The following is an 18550-nucleotide window of genomic DNA, read 5'->3' as shown; positions in this document are numbered from 1 at the left end:
TTCTACAAACAATAAGTATTTATCGATTGAGAGCACAAGTAGTAAAGAAAAAGAAGCGAGATGCCTACGTTTTCATTATTGGAGGTAGGTCGATGTTCATTGTAGGATCTTTAGCACATCTAATATCTGTAACAATAATATATATGTACACAACTTATTTCTAACCTATTATTACTAAGAGTTATTTCCGATAGACCATCAATTAAAATAATAATAAAAATTAAATGAAATCATAAACTAACAAAAATTATAAAAATATTATACTTGTCTGAGATGACCAAACGCTGCAAAAATAAAATAAAAAGAAATAGTTAGAGTTGATCGACCCAAGCATTAATTGATTAGAACCCATAAGTGTTCTACGATACAAAAAACAGGAGCATAAGTCTTTACTATGAAAAAAACAGAGAAAACTACGTTATGAATGTCATTATAATATTATAAAAGTAATAAATCCTTAATTTATAGAAGACGAAAACCTCTTTAAAAAGAATTTACCTTAAAAAGTAAAAAATATTTATGGTAGTCTTTTTTTAACCCTAAATTTTAATATATTAACCTAGTATTACAACACTTCTACTATGGCATTAACAGATGGGTCTACGAATTTTGGAAAAGAACCAAATTGTAAACCTCAAAAAAATCCTACACTTCTACACCTAACATTAATATCATTCTAACAATGCCCACTGACGCCTAAAAATTTACTTAAAATAAAATTGTAGCATTATGACATTATTTGAATTTTGATTATTATATTTTAATAATTAAATGATTATTATTTAAGAAAAATAGTATAAAGACAATTTTGTCTATTACAGAGAATTTTAATGAAGGGCAAAAAGTTCAATTCACTTTTCTAAGAGTCTTCACACTTTTAATATATTATAGATTATAGATATAGATATAGCAAATTTCAAGCAGCTATAAATGTGGATGGTAGCCCTTACCACAATATTCCAACAATGTAGATGGCACCTCTTAACACTGAGATGATGGACTACCAACAAAACTTTTTTTTTTTTGTGTGGATTAATGTATTACTTAATGTGCGGATAACATTTATTTTGTATCATATTATTTTACTGTTGTTATGTTTAATTTAAGTATTTTCTTTTTTCAGACTGTTCAAAAATATTTTATTTTAAGTCAGTTCTCTCCAGACCTCACTTGTATGATTATCCTTTGATATGTTGTTGAGGTTTATGTTGGTCTATAAAAAATGCAAGGACAAAAACAATGACTAAGAACTTTCTATTTCCAAGTATCAAAGGATACAAAAGTTTATTAATGTGCTATTTTAAAGCCCAAAGAGAAAGGACTGGCATCAAAGTAGAGCCAAGAAGAAGAGCAATAAAAGATACTTTTTCAAGAATGGCTGACCACTCATGAATTCGTTGTGAAAGAAATCAAGAGCAATAAGATCAACTAATGCCATGTATATGTGTATACCGGAACCGGAAGATAAAGACCCCAATAAACCTTCAAAGATTAATGGATTTGGGCTTGTGTCATCATATCCTGTTATTGAAAAAACAATCATTCCCAATCATATACCCAATAGTACATATTTTTACCAAAAATGTTAACTCTTAATTAACAATTTCAACACTTCTATTCAAACACGTATCATTGAGTAGATTCTAGAGCAAGCTAATATTATTAACTTTAGATTCAATCACATATTTGGGAAAGCGATTGTTCTGCAGAACCTTAGGAAAGGTATCTAAAGCAAATAAATGAAGCTATTTCACTTCCTTCACAAGTTAGAACTACATTAAAGTTAGAACAACAAAATCTTTCAAATTTCAAATTTAGAACTAACAAAATAAATGTCACAATCTGAACCGAGGCCTTGGCTGTGACAGGCATCTCGAACCATGAAGGCCCGAGAGACCACTTATCATGTGATTATAAATATAACTCATATGGTATGACAGTGAGGAAGATAAACTGAAAACATGGTGGTCCCATAAACAAACTTAAAACTTCATAACATCGTATCAAAGGGAAACCAAATCCAATCTAAAACTATCTACAAAGCCTCTAATGAACTGAAATACAAGTCTGTCTAGACTGGTACAAGGCCCTTGGACGGAACATAAAACTGATAGAAACTACATAAGAAGAATATGCCTTTCGAAGCAAGGGAGACTCACCAACTCTGGAGTTCAGGAAGTAATCTACTGTTGAGCTAGACCACAAAAATCAAACTCAGAACTTACATTATGAGATAATGCAGCCGCCACGGGGGACGGTCAATACCTGAAATGTAATGGTATGCAGAACTAACCAAAAGCAACATGTATTCCACCATATAAAATAGTTGTGAGCATCACGAAAATAATTTAACATAATAGATATAAAAAACTCATGGACATAATTAAAGAGCCTCAAAACATTTTTGTAAGTCATGACTCAACTCTTTGTTTTACTTCGGAGCTAGATGGTATACCTTACCTTTCTAGTACCTACGGGGTATATAGGTTCACCATTAAATCTTTGCCAAGCCCCCAATCCAAGTTTGCCGCAAGGATTAGGGTCCTAAATAATATTCTAATGTACCGGTGCCTCATGGGCAAGTATACATTGGTCATAGCCAATCATGTCTCCCGAATCGGTAAAACTCGATTTCTAGCAATGAGCCCTAACACTCAAATGCCTTCTTGGGGTAACCATCTAACTCTCTTTAAGTCCATTTTTAGTCCTTTAAGAATCATGCTTCCATGTTTAGTACTTTAAGAATCATGCTTCATACTCACAAAAATTCACTTCTGATTTTTGTAAGGGCATGCATATCATAATAGGGTATCGTCATACCCAGACTTGCACGTCATTCAGATCATACCACATCATAACCATAACCTTTTTTATTCAAAAGCATGTTAGTGACCTCCCAAAAGATTTAAACATCACATGAGAGAGTTCTTGTTTTAAAACACATAAAAACTTATGCAACCTACTCCATTTTCAATACTTTATCATACGGTGGTCATCTCTTTCATCAATCACATGGAAATTCTTGATTAGAAAACAGGAGTATTTGTAAATCAAGGGAAAACCCCTCTCACTCGTTCATAAAACAATAACAATCCATAAATATTAGCAAAATATTTGAACTCAAACTTTTAACCATCCGTGTAAACAATCAACAACATTGTTAAGACAATGAGTTTCATAACAAGAGAGGGAATAACGCAAATCATGCTCTCATATAACTTCTCAAACTAATAACACATGTACAGATGAAAATATTTCAAGTTTTAGGGAAAAAACCTCATAGTTTAAACAAGATTTCATCATAAAACGTAGTTTACCATGTATGCTCTTCAACAATTTCAAAACCCATATCATGTACGAAATTATATACCATCTAACAGCTCGATACTGGGAAATTTCAAAAGGAGCATCGGGAATACATGAACACTTTCATTCCCAAACATCCCTCCCCTCAATAATTATTCCATATGATCATTCGCCCCTAATAACAAGGCAAAAGACAATTGCCTATTCTTTTGAACTACACCCGATCTGATCCTCATACAACTCGAGGTATATAGGTAACTCTTAATTAGAGTTCAATCGAATTTTCTTCAAAAAAAATATATATATCATTTTTGTCCAGGAAAATTGGCTGCACATCACCGTTTTTCATTTGAAGACTTCTACATCGTCCTCAAATGAAAACGGGCAACTGTTGACACCCAATTTTTAGTTTTCGTGCCTAAAACTAACGTCTTCAGCTTTCTGATCATTAAAGGGCATAAAATATAGTTTTCACATATTTTTACAATTGTTGACAAAATATTGATGATCATCCTTACTTTAAGATTTTATCAATTTGTTGTCATATTTTTTCTTTTCTTAATTTATTGATAATTCTCTGTACATTAGGATTTTTATTATTTCATTATCATATTTAACATTTTTTCACAATCATCTACACGCATACAAGACATAACATCACATTTTTATAATGTTTACAAATTAATTAAATTTTTTAAATATTTTTAACATTCTTTACATTTTTCCATAATTACAAATTAATTTCTACATTTTTTACAGTCCGCAAATGCTGAATCGGATCAATTATTTTTGTACAGTATAATAATTCGATGTCTTGTCACATCTGACAAGGACCACACAATAATGTCTTGTCACATCCGACAATTTATTGATAATTATCATTATTTTTGAATTTTTACCAATTTATTTCATATTTTAATTTAAATAATTTTCCTTAATTTCATAAATTTTAGGATTTTTATCACTTTATTATCATTTTAATAATTTTGCACAGTCATCTACATACGTACATAACATAATACTATAATTCTTTTTACATATTATAATTTTAGTTGTTTATAGCGTAATACATTTTTTTCTAAGATAATTGTATCTGTTTATATTTTTCTGTAGTTTTATATATCAATATCTTTATTTTGTACCTTATTTAATACAGTCTACAGAAATAATATCAGCTTATTTTAATACAAGTAACAAATCAGTAAAATCAAGGTCTCATCACTCTTTATCATTTTTGACTTTAATTTACCTACTACCCAAAATTTAAGGAATTTGTTGGAAGAAATAATTGCCTTTTTTCCCTTTTAAATACCAACACACATACACATAGTAGACACACACATTCACAATGCACACACCTAAATGAATTTTTCTTTCTTTCCCAACACATATGCCTCTCTCTCTGTACATCAGCCACCACTGTCGGAGCTCCGGCGAATAGGCTCCAGCCAATACCACCACTGTCACACTGCCCTTTCTTTTTTCCCCATATTTCGGCCGTCAAACACCACCTCCAACCGCACCATAACACCGACCAGCAATCTCCACCAAAAAACACCACTCTCAAACACTTCGCGTCTCTTCTCTCCCACTGTCGAAAACAACGCCGGCGAACTACCTCTGTTGCCCATTTCTCCATCTACTTCTCTCTCTACCCTCACTACCAACCTTTCAAATTTGACTATCGGACAAACGAAGACCGAGAAAACAACCCCACAACCACTACCATCAAAAATGGATTTGATCTGGCCAAGTTCATGGCTTCCGGCGTCGCTCCGATGAAAGGTGTGGAAGCGACATCATTTTCTTCCTATTCTGTTCGTCGGTATCATTAACTGAATGAGGCTTCAATATTTTGGGTTTTGTTGTATTATATGGTTATTCTTCCAAATTTTAGTTTGAAATTCACTAAAGAATAATGTTTTGTTTTACCTTCTTTTATTGTTGCTCTAAATGTGTTGGCCGGATTTGATAATACTCCATACTTTCGGATGAGCATTTATATGTTTCAAGTATTGCTCCAATTTTTAGGTTGCTCGAGTTTTTATTATGTTGCTACTGTTGTTCCATTCATTGTTATTATTGTTGATTTTGCTATAGATTTTCTATTTGTTTAATATAAATTTTTATCTGTGTAATATGTATTTTCTACTGTCCGGCGGACTGATTTTGCCGCTTACATTTTATTTAATAATATAGTACAAAATATTTAGCCAATGAAATTATCTCTCCATCGGATACTTGAGGCCACCCTAACAAAAGACGGATTTTGCTTTTTAGTTTACTTATTTTATATCAAACATCAAAACATGGCCAATGACAATATCTTTCATTGGATTTTTGAGCCCTCCCCAAATAAAAAATTTGGGCGACGATGAAATCTTTATAATATTCCAAAACTTTATCTGAGCCCACTTTTTAACAAAAATTATATTTTTAAATACGTATATGCACTCATATTTTTTAAATTTATTTTGATTATTGTTATTTGTTACTAACATTTTTATAACAAGTGTTTATACAACTTATTGGGAATACTTATTGGGAATGACAGTCATATAAGACTTTAAATTATGTGCTTAGATTTTGTTATATTCTTACACTTGTACAAATGTTAATCATAGCGGAAGCTTTATTTTTGGGGTGTTGGGCGGGATATTCTTGTTTTTAATCTTCACCGCGCGTTTTGAAAAATTTAGTCTGTTAATATTTGTATAAAAATATTTTATTGACTAAGATTATTTAATCAAATAATTAATACTATTTACATTAAAAAAATATTACGTAGTCTTTTCCTTTAGAACAAATTTTCTTTATTCAATCTTGTCTTTTCTTTACATACATATACTTATATACTTTTTTTTACATGTATTTTACAACAACATATGTATTAATATTATTTTAATACATATTTTATATTTGTATATATTTTTTTCTTTTTTTTTTTTCCTTTTGTTACTTAGGCAAACTTAGGCCTTTAATATTTACACCAATATATTAAATTAATAATAAATTTACACACTTTGACATCATAAACATTGTGAACTTTTCTGTTCAAGTAAATCTTTATTTTTTCATAAATTTTAATCAAATTAAGAATATTATTTTGTAAATACTTTTTCTTTTCATGGCATATCAAGATACATTTCTTTTCATACATCACAAAATGTTTTTCTTTTTCACATGTAAGTTATACATTTTATATATATCTTTTACATTTCTTATAACTATGGATTTTGTTTATATACTTAATATACATATACCTTTATATAGTTTTAAATATTAGTATTTATCAAAAGAATTAATTTATACTCAATATATATACACTTTTTACATCATTTTAATTATACCTCCTCCCTTTTTGATAAATTTAGTCTAGCCGGGTATCATATTTGTGGATCCTGAAGGGTGCCTAACCCTTTTCCTTCGGGATAATTTGAACCCTTACCTAGAATTTTAACTGTTTTTCGCAGATTAAAACATCAATCATACATGTTAATAAATAAATAGGTTTCCTTATTTTCCTTGAAAATTAGGTGGCAACTATGTATAAAATTCAATTCGTTTTGAGTCCATAAGTTGTGCTTGTTTTAACCTTTGTAAAAATAGGGCATGACACCAAGTTCTGAAAACTGTATTCGAAATATCACATTCTCTAACTCTGAGCTGATGATGGCCGAATCTGAGGTCTATCTTAAGGAAGCAACTGGGACCCTGAAGTTGATCGAACAAGTCATCAATTCTGAGGAGTGGATACTTATCCTTGATAGTGACTTTGTTCAACTGGCGATAATCACTGCACATTCTAAGAGAACCATCTTTTTTATGCACGAAAAAGACTGGAGAGCCCAAGGGGAAACATTGGGCCTGATGAATCCCTTATATAAGAGATCTTTCAACTATTCCTTTTGTCACGATCCAAAAATGAGGGTCATGATGGCACTTGTCACGGCGTACCTTGATAAGTAACACCCAAAGTGATACAAAAAGAAGAAAAGACAGAAATATCCCACGGTAAGGCTTCTAGAATGAATCCGAACCATACAAGTAATCCTAACAATGCAGAAAGAACTTATCCAAAATATCAATCATGCCTAAAATCAGGTGTCAATAGTGTAAGATCTACTAATACAATCCAAGAGTCAAAAGAATCGAAAAAGTAACCACAAATGAATAATATCTATCTCCGAATACTAATAAAGAAATAACTACTATAGAAAGATAGAGGTGAACTTTGGATGCATGAATGTCCAACCACTACCTTGAAAGCTCCAATAATCGCCCGAGTCAAGAAAGCTGAGTTGCACTCGAGTTAAGACCTACACCAAACGGGAAAATTAGGCATGAGTACGGTCCACTTGTACTCAGTAGGTATCATAGGCCAACCAAGCAAAATAATAAATAAAGCATACAAAATATATACTAAGGGCACATCACCTACAATCAGAAAATATCCCACAATGGTAGCCCACACCGCTTGCACTAACAGTTCTAATATATCTCATACATTTTACAACAACACACCAAGATATAGGACACTGGTATACATTATGTCACATATAAATATAACAAGAGAGAACATGTAGATATAAGATCATTAAATAAAAGTATAGGAAGGTAAGACAAATACATGGATGACAAGTCAATAAGGCAATACAAAACAACATAAACACAATAAAGTTAGTGCAATGTATATGATGACGATGATGATGATGGTGATGATGATGATGATGATGATGATGCACGAGGTCGTTGCACAACCTTCGGGATTATCACGCAATCCCCGTATACACCTATGAAGCTAAAGCTTCCCGACGTAGGACCCATGGAGGGTTCGTCAACCCACATACAGTCCGCATATCTCATATCTCTATTCCAGTACATCCCTCGAAAAGGCTTTTATAAGGTGTTACAATATCTTTTAAAAAGGTGTTGCTTGTGTCTCGGATGTTGCCATAATGGTACCAATATTTCATGAATGAGTATGATATGGAGATGTAATGCTCACAACCAATCACAATGAGTATTTTCACAAACAACCATATGATATATTTTCACAACCAACCACAATGATACATTTCCACAACCACATACGCCAATATCCGCTCATTATTTTCATATCATCCATGAATTTTCATATGTCTCATTTGCCAATAAAGTATGAATATAATCATATTACACCAATGGTACCACATTAGCATTTTGACAACACAATACAATTATTCATATGTATTCAAGGCTATCAATATCACATAGGATCCCACATGGTCACACATATCACATAATATCTCAATTTCGACAATTACATCACATATAATCCTCCACACGGGAACAACACATAGATAGATATTTTTTATGATTAGTTCTCACCCTTAACATGCATTTTGTACCAACCTTTACCACTCAACCCAGTCTGAAGAGTTAAGTCATAACCTACCTCGAAAGCTGAAATTGATCCGCTACACTTGAACCCGCGATCTTACTTTTCACGAACAATCTCGAACTCCACTAAAAATATTAGCTATGAAATCTACGCGTCAACACAAAACCAACGACACCCATATTGACTACTTTTGGTTCGGGGTCAAAACGGACCCTCAAAATGAGTTTCTGAAAAAGAAGGTAAAAATCAAAATTTTATTTCAAAAAAATATTCTCCATATTTTTAGGAACCTACAACTGAAAACCCAAGTTAAATCAAGTGAAAAAAGGGGTTTAAATCAAAGAAAAAGCCATTTTTTTTAGCTTTACCGGGTAAAATGTTTGAGTTGAAATCCAGAATCAGAGTTGTTTTGAAGACTAAATTGATGAAAAACTAGTAATTATAAGATAAAAATATTATTCAAGTGAAAGGGGTGAAATTTGGGTTTAAAATAATGCCCTAAGATGTTTGGAGTTTTGAGAAATTTATCAAGAAATTATTAAGAAAAGGGGTGAATTCTTACCTTAAATCCGTAATAAAACCAAGAAACAGATGTTAATCTAGCTTCCCAATCTCTCAGAAGCTTCACTTTTAAGCTCCCAAACTATTTAAGGTTTAACTCTCAAGAGGCAAGATAAAAAATGAACAAAATAGGCCAAAAAGGGTGTAAAGGCTGTTTATATTGCAGAAAATCTGCAATATAACTGCTGGTTTTTTTCTTCTTAATTCGAACGAATTTCGACGGGGTGTCAGAAATTCGTTCGGAGTCCGGTATACACAAATGAACCATGCAACCATTTTCAATTCGACGTTCCAGACGCGATGGAGCTATCAAATTTTTGAAAAAACATCATTTTCACAAAGTTGACCTCCGAAACGCAAAATTATAATTTTCCAAATCGAAGGTCGAAATGAGATTTAAAAGCCGTAAAATCATATCAAATATGCTAACACCCTAAAATTGACATTTCAGATCTGCTGGTAAAGTCGGATTTTCCATCAAAAGTCGTTTCGATCAAATATGGGTCCCACATCTATATTTTCAATTTTCCAACTTTCCGATCAATAGGTCGAAATGAGATCGGGTGCACCGAGACCCGAACCAAAGGTCTACCTAGCCTAAAATCGATATTCTGGAGGAGAAGGCACAGTCCGTTCATTCATCCATCGCACGGATCAAAAGATATTCACATAAGTCCAAAATAAGGCTCTTAAAGCCATAGAAAACCACAATATTGCATAAATGATACCGAAATGCATCAAAAATTATGCCAATCACTCTCACATCCCAGACATATCATAATGCAACTATGGGGAGGGATAAAATAGTCAAATTACACAAAATCACAAATTTCACATATTTCATCAAATTTTTAAGTCGTTACATCATCCACCACTAAAAATCTAGTTCGTCCTCGAACTAAGGCAAATAAATACATGAATTAATGAAAAGTTGGGGATAGGAACCATGCAAATTAGACTCAACCTCCCAAGTAGCTTTATCCATAGGTCGATGTCGCCACCGGACCTTAACCACAGGGATCACTCTAGAGTGCAACCGCCTAACACCCCTAGTCAAAATGGAAACCGGTTCCTCAACATTGAACAACCGCTCATCTAACTGTACCTACTCTCAATGAAATGACATGATACTCATTAGAAATAAAGCGAAGAAGCATAGAAACATGAAAAGCTGGATGAATAGCTCATAGATCAGGGGGCAAAGCCAACTCATAAGCCAGAACATCAACAGTCCAAAGAATCTCAAATGGACCAATATACCTACGACTAAGCTTTCCCCTCTTCCTAAACCTCATCATACCCTTCATGGATGAAACAGTAAGGAAAATATGATCACCGACGCCAAATCTTAAGGCACGAAGTACACGATCAGCATAACACTTCTGCCTACTCTAAGCCTACTATACAACCCCTCAAAAAGAGCCATATCCATACTTGAATGGTAGCTATTACTATATGCAAATTATGCTAAAGCCAAATGCTGCTCCCACTGGCCACCAAAATCCTTCGCGCATGCGCGAAGCATATCCTCCAAAACTTGAATAGTCCGCTCTGACTGGCATCAATCTGGGTGTGAAACACTGTGCTAAGATTAACCCAAGTACCCAACTCATCCTAAAAAGTCTTCCAAAAGTGAGATGTGAACACAGGACTTCGATCTGAAATAATGGACACTGGTACACCATGTAGACGCACAATCTCACGAATATAGATACGGGCCAACCTCTCAGTACTGAATGAGATCTGAACCAGAATAAAATGAGCTGACTTGGTCAATCAATCCATGATGACCCAAGCACTGTCAGAACCATAAGATGTACGAGGTAAACCAGTCATAAATTCCATAATGATGGGTTCCCACTTCCACTCAAGAACGGGTAGCCTCTGAAGAAAACCACCAGGTCTCATATGCTCAACCTTGACCTACTAACAACATAGGTAACGAGCCATAAAATTCGCTATATCTCACCTCATACCACCCCATCAATAGTGCTGCCTCAAATCACGATACATCTTAGTCACACCTGAATGGATAGAATATCTTGAACAATGGGCCTCCTCCAAGATCAACCTAATCCAATCACCACTCTCGGCACACAAACTCAGCCCCTAATCCTCAAAACTCTATCTAAATCAAGTGAGGATTCCTTAGCCTCCCCACTCAACACCTTATCTCAAATCAACCTCAATCTAACATCGTTAAACTGATGAGCTCGAATATGCTCTATCAAAGAAGATCTAGCCTCCCTAAATGCCAAAACATGCCTCGATGTTGGAATATCAAGCCTAACTATCAGGTTAGCCAAAGACTGTATTAGCCTTGCCCTAATGGTAGAGAATAGTCAAGTCATAATCCTTAAGAAACTCATGCCAATGATTCTGCCACATATGAAGATCTCACTAGTAAAGAAGTACTGAAGGATATGATGATTTGAGAAGATCTCATAACGGACTCCATACAAGTAGTGCCTCTACAACTTCAAGGTAAACACAACTGCGCACAATCCTAAATCATGGGTAGGATAATTCCTGTTATGAGGCTCCAATCTTGATAAGACACATACACAATTACCTTGCCCTTCTGCATCAACACAATACCTAACCTAACACCTGAAGCATCACAAAAGATAGTAAAACCTATGTCCTCCTTGGGCAAAGCCAGTATAGGAGCTGAAGTCAACAAATCCTTAGGCTTTTGAAAGCTTGCCTCACAATATCATACTACTAGAAGGAAATCTTCTTCTGAGTTAATTGGTCGACAAAGTAGCAATGGAAGAGAAACCCTAAAAAAACACTAATAATACTCAGCCAACCCAATAAAACTTTGAATCTTGGTAGGCGAAGTAGGTCTAGCCCAATCACAAACCGCTACAACCTTAGCTAGATCAACCATAATACCTTTCTTAATCATTACATGATCCAAGAAAGAAACTGACTCCAACCAAAACTCACACTTAGAGAACTTAGCATACAATTTCTCATCTCTCAATCTTTAAAGCACAATCTATAAATACTCCTCATGCTCAACCTCACTGTTGGAATAAGCCAAGATATTATCTATAAATACCATAACAAAGGAGTCAAAATACGGTCAAAACACTAGGTCATCAACTCCATGAACACGGCAGGGGAATTGGTCAACCCAAAAGACATGACCAAGAACTCATAATGACCACATCGAGTCCCAAAAACTATTTTGAAATATCCGAAGCTCTAATCCTCAATTGGTGATAACCGAACCTTAAATCAATCTTTGAAAACACCGCCACACCTTGAAGCTAATCTAACAAATCATTGATGCGAGGAAGAGGATATTTATTCTTAACCATCACCTTATTCAACTACCAATAATCAATACACATCTGCATAGACCCATCCTTTCTCTTTACAAACAAGACAGGAGCACCCCAAGGTGAAATACTAGGTCGAATAAATCTCTTATCCAATGACTCCTGCAACTGATCCGCAGTTCCTTCAGCTCTGCTGGGGCCATCCTATAAGGAGGAATAAAAATAGGCTTGGTGCCGACTCAACATCAATAATAAAATTAATATCTCAATCCGAAGGTATACTAGGCAAGTCTGTAGAAAACACCTCCATAAACTCACAGACAATACAAATAGAATCTAAGGAAGGAGAAAAAACAACACTGGTGTCACAAATATGGTCCAAGTAATATAAACATCCCCTCTCAACCAATTACGATCCTAAACATAAGATATAATCCTCTTAGGACCCAAATGAAGTGTACACTTCCAATCTATTCTTGGCATACCGACCGAAGATAAAGTCATAGTCTTGGCATAACAATTTAGGAAGTCATAAGAAGGAGACAACCAATCCATACACAAAATATCATCAAAATCGACTATGTCTAATACAAGCAAGTATATCAAAGTCTCACGCCCAACAAAAGTCACAACACAAAATCGATGCACCCGATCTACCACTAAAGAATCACTTACCAGGGTAGACACACGAATAGGCATGGAAAGAGGTTCAATAACAGAATCAAAACCCAAAGCAAAATACACAGATGTATAGGAGAAAGTCAATCCGGGATCAAATAATATAGATGCAGGTCTGAAATAAACAAGGATAATACCTGTAATCAAAATATCAGAAGTATCTGCCTTAGGTATGGCTGGTATAGTCTAACACTATCTATGACTACAACTGGCTGAGTAGCCCTATGACCACCAATACGGGCTCTACCATCTGTACCTCTTACACCTTTGGTAGAACACCTACCTCTCACAACTGAAATAGAAATAACTCTAAACACACAGCAAGAATAGTCCTTGGCCACATGGCCAACCTTATCACACACATAGCAACCTCTATGACCAGTTTTAACAAGAGAAAGTACAACTGAGCATGAATGGACACCCTGAACTGTTGAACTAGAAGATCCACCACCTGAACTTGGAAAAGTCACCTACACTATCCTACCATGGTATCCATGAGAACCTCTAAAATATCTGCCTTGAGAGGTCTGACTCTTGAACTTACCAAAATGTCGCACCTTCTTGGCACCTTCCTGAGATGGACAAAGAATACCCTCTATCATCTTAGCATGATCCATAATACTCTGAAATAAACCCCAAACACAACCATCTGAGATGTATCCAACTAAAGAAAGACATCCAAAACCTTTACAAACTTCCATATCTTCTCAAACTTGGTGGAAATACTATCATAGGAATATCTGGATAGGGTATGGAACAGTGCCTCATACTCAGCAACTGTCATGGAGCCCTGCTCCAAATGATCAAACTCATCCCACATAAGATCTCTCAAACTAAAAGGCCTAAATCTCTCTAGAAAGGTGTCAACAAAGCGATCCCATAACAAATTAGGAGAATCAATAATCCTATAACTGACAAATGGTATTCACTAATTTCTCACAGCATCTCTGAACTGATAGTAGCATAAAAAACTCTATTCGCATAGAAAGAGTGAAACACAACTCAGAAAACAAGGTATGAAAGAACTTTGCACGATAAAGAATAAAATGAGGAAAGTTTCCTAAAGACATCCTATAGCCTCTCGAATATAGATACGGACGTCTAAGTATCAATCTGTGAGACTCTATTAGACATCCCATTCTTACACTGCTGAGACCAATGAAAGTTGACTACTCTGATACCAATTTGTCACAACCCAAAAATGAGAGTCATAATAGCACTTGTCGCGGTGTACCTTGACAAGAAAGCCTATTACCCAAACTGATACGAAAAGAAGAAAAGATAGAAATATCCTATGGTAAGGCTTATAGGATGAAGCCAAACCATACAAGTAATCATAACAATGCAGAAAAAACTTATCCAAAATATCAATCATGCCTAAAACCAGTTGTCAATAGTGTAAGAACTACTAATACAATCCAAGAGTCAAATGCATCAGAAAAATAACCACAAATGAATAATATATATCTCCGAATACTAATAAACACATAACTACTGTAGAAAGATAGAGGTGAACTTTGAACGCATGAATGTTCAACCGTTACCTTGGAAGCTCCAACAATAACCCAAGTCAAGTAAGCTGAGGCGCACTCAAGATAGGACCTGCACTGATAGGGCGCAGTAGGTATGGGTACTATCCACTTGTACTCAGTAGGTATCATAGTCAGACCAAGCAAAGTAGTAAATAAAGCATACAAAATATAAACTAAGGGCACATCACCTGCAATCAGAAAATGTCCTACAACGGTAGCCCATACCACTTGCACTAACAGTTCAAATATATCTCACATATATTACAACAACACACCAAGATATAGAACATAAGTATACATTATATCACATATAAATAGAATAAGAGAGAACATGTAGATTCAAATCATCAAATAAAAGTAAAGGAAGGTAAGACAAATACATAGATGACAAGTCAATAAGGCAATACAACACAACATAAACACAATAAAGTAAGTGCAATGTATATGATGATTATGATGATGATGATGATAATGCATGAGGTCGTCGCACAACCTCCGGGATCATGACACAATCCCCATATACACCTACGGAGCTAAAGCTTCCTGATGTAGGACCTATGGGAGGTTCGTCAACTTATATACAATCCACATATCTCATATCCCCTTTCCAGTACATCCCTTGGAAAGGGTTTAAGAAGGTGTTACAATATCTTTTAAAAAGGTGTTGCCTGTGTTTCTCAGATATTGCCACAATGGTACCAATATTTCATCAACGAGTATGATATATTTCCACAACCAACCACAATGATACATTTCCACAATCACATACGCCAATATCCTCTCATTATTTTCATATTATCCATGAATTTTCACATGTCTCATTTGCCAATAAATTACGAATATAATCACAATACACCAATGGTACCACATTACCATTTTAACAACACAATACAATTATTCATATGTATTCAAGGCTATCAATATCACATAGGACCCCACACGGTCACGCATATCACATAATATCTCAATTTCGATAATTACATCACATATAAGCCCCCACAAGGGAAAAACACATATCTTGTCATTTTTCATGATTAGTTCCTACCCTTAACATGCATTTTGTACCATCATTTACCACCCAACCCAGTTTGAAGAGTTAAGACATAACCTACCTCGAAAGTGAAACCGGTCTGCTACACTTGAACCCGCGACCTTACTTTTCATGAATAATTTCAAACTCCACTAAAAACATCAAATATAAAATCTAAGCGTCAAAACAAAACCAACAACACCTATATCGACTACTTTTGGTTCGGGGTCAAAACGTACCTTCAAAATGGGTTTTCGAAAAAGAAGGGAAAAATTGAAAATTTACTTCAAAAACATGTTCCCCATATTTTTAGAAACCTATAGCTGAAAACCCAACTTATATTGAAATGGGGTTCAAATTGCAGAAAAACTATTTTTTGAGCTTTATTGGGTAAAATTTTTGAAATCCGGGTTAAAATCCAGAATCAGAGTTGTTTTGAAGATTCAATTGATGAAAAATTAGTAATTATAAGATAAAAATATTGTTCAAGTGAAATGGGTGAAATTTGAGTTTAAAATCATGCCCTAAGATTTTTGGAGTTTTGAAGAATTTATCAAGAAATTATTAAAAAAAGGGGTGAATTCTTACCTTAAATCCATAATAAAACCAACAAATAGATGTTAATCTAGCTTCCCAAGCTCCCACAAGCTTCACTTTTAAGCTTCTAAACTATTTAGGGTTTAACTCTCAAAAGTCAAGATGAAAAATGAACAAAATAGGCCAAAATGAGTGAAAAAGCTGTTTATATTGCAGAAAATCTGCAATATAAGTGCTGTTTTTTTTCTTCTTAAGTCGATCGGATTTCAACGGAGTGCCTGGGATTTGTTTGGAGTCCGATATACGAAAATACACTATACAACCATACTAAATTCGACGTTACGGACGCAATGGTGATATCAAATTTTCAAAAAAAAATATTGTTTTCATAAAGTTGACCCATGAAACCCGAAATTAGAATTTTCTAAACCGAGGATCGAACTGAGATTTAAAAGCCTTAAAATCATACCAAACATACTAACACTCTAAAATCGATATTTTGGATCTACTGACGAAGTTGGATTTTCCATCAGAGGTTGTTTCGATCAAATGTGAGTCCCACAACCATATTTCCAATTTTTCAACTTTTCGACCAATAGGTCAAAATGAGCTCGGGTGCACCGGGACCCAAAACAAAGGTCTACCTAGCCTAAAATCAATATTTCAGAGCTGATGGTGCAGTCCGTTCAGTTTTCCGTTGGAGCTGATACTGGACTGAGACTGTGGGAGCTATCATCTAATCGACATGCCCCAATATGAGCTAATTGGGGTCCAACTTGTGACCCCAGTAAGAAGGGTGTCAGTACCGTGCCACGGGTACTAACACTGGCTATGAGAATCCACTAAAGTGAAGTCTCGAAGGACTAAATAGTCACTCTCTACTGGTAGGTGCTCTAGTAAGATATATATCAACCCTCAACTAGCAGGTTAACATCTCAACCTACATTGGCTACGTAGTTCTGGAATGCAGGGACTGCTACTAAAGGTCACACCCTCAACTGGCAGGTGACCCCCCATTTTTTGGTTCGCTTGGTGCTAAATTCTACTCCCAACTAGACTGACTCTGATTACTAGACTGAACTAAGCTTACTAATGTGATACCTAACTGAACAGATAATACTCTAATATATCTGAAACCATTCTAAAAATACTGAGACTAAGTAAACAACTAGGGTTTTAGGTATTCATAACCCCCAGGACTCGATAACATTAACAGTAGAAACATACTAACTCTTCAAAGCATAATAAGTAGTCATTGTTCAAAATCCAATCATTTAGGCATTTCATCAAACACTTGAAAGTCATGAACTTAGGCATGGGGGTGATTGAATCATATAGGAATAAAATAATGACAACACTAAAACCATACATTGGGGTTTTAACTTTGAATTTCATGCTTCAAACATGTAAGGGCTATGTTCCAAATAGAATTACTCGCAAATATCATGAATAATTAAAATTCATAAAAGTTTCATGAAAATAACTCATTGTAAACATGTAAATTCATGATTTAAAGCATAAAAATAGGTTCTTGGACTCCATGGATGGAAAGGGCCTATGGATGAACATCTAATATACCTTAAGGCTTTAATATTGTAAGAGATTAACTTTCTTGATTGTTCTTGGGTGGTGAAGCTTGAATTATTGAATTTTCTTGAAGGAATAATGATTGAACTTGATGAATTTGGGTGATGGATAGGATTTATTTTAGATAGGAATTGAGAAAATTGGGCTTACAATGCCTTAACTGATGGTAAATCCCATGTTTTCATGGATTGGGGTGGTGAAAAATGACAAAGCTACCCTTCTAGAATTTAAATTCACAATTGAAATGTGGATTAGAGAGGTTCCACGACGTGATGATCCATCCATCGCTATAATGTCCGTGTCGTGATGCTATCGCGATGACTTGCTATTTTCAAAATCCAAACATGACCTAAACCTCATCCGAAAAATTTGAAACTTCCTCGAGACATGCTACTTACACCCCTGAACATGAATTAACTTAGAAATCGTCGTCTCGAGGTCAGGAAGGTCACTTTAAAAATCATCCAATTTAAAAGTCCAAAAATAAAAATAAGTCCCCAACACTTGGCTAATTTTTCAGGTTCTAAGCCTCTTGTACATGCACTATGGGCTGAACTGAGCTAAGACTAACACAGATATTACATGATCGCTTGGTTGTGCTTCTCTAACTTGTCAAGATTGTTCAACAATATGTATATAACCATAA

The 18550-nt window shown here is 34.7% G+C and overlaps 1 pseudogene; it reads right to left on the bottom strand.

Annotated features, from left to right (window-relative positions):
- Positions 1-1295: 1295 nt before the first annotated feature.
- LOC107872110 overlaps positions 1296-18550 on the bottom strand; it is a 101783-nt pseudogene continuing 84528 nt past the window's right edge.

The sequence above is a fragment of the Capsicum annuum genome, chromosome 5, assembly GCF_002878395.1.
Source record: "Capsicum annuum cultivar UCD-10X-F1 chromosome 5, UCD10Xv1.1, whole genome shotgun sequence".
Lineage (NCBI taxonomy): Eukaryota > Viridiplantae > Streptophyta > Magnoliopsida > Solanales > Solanaceae > Capsicum > Capsicum annuum.
Note: the sequence above shows the minus strand (reverse complement) of the source record. Positions and strands in the feature narration are given on the sequence as shown.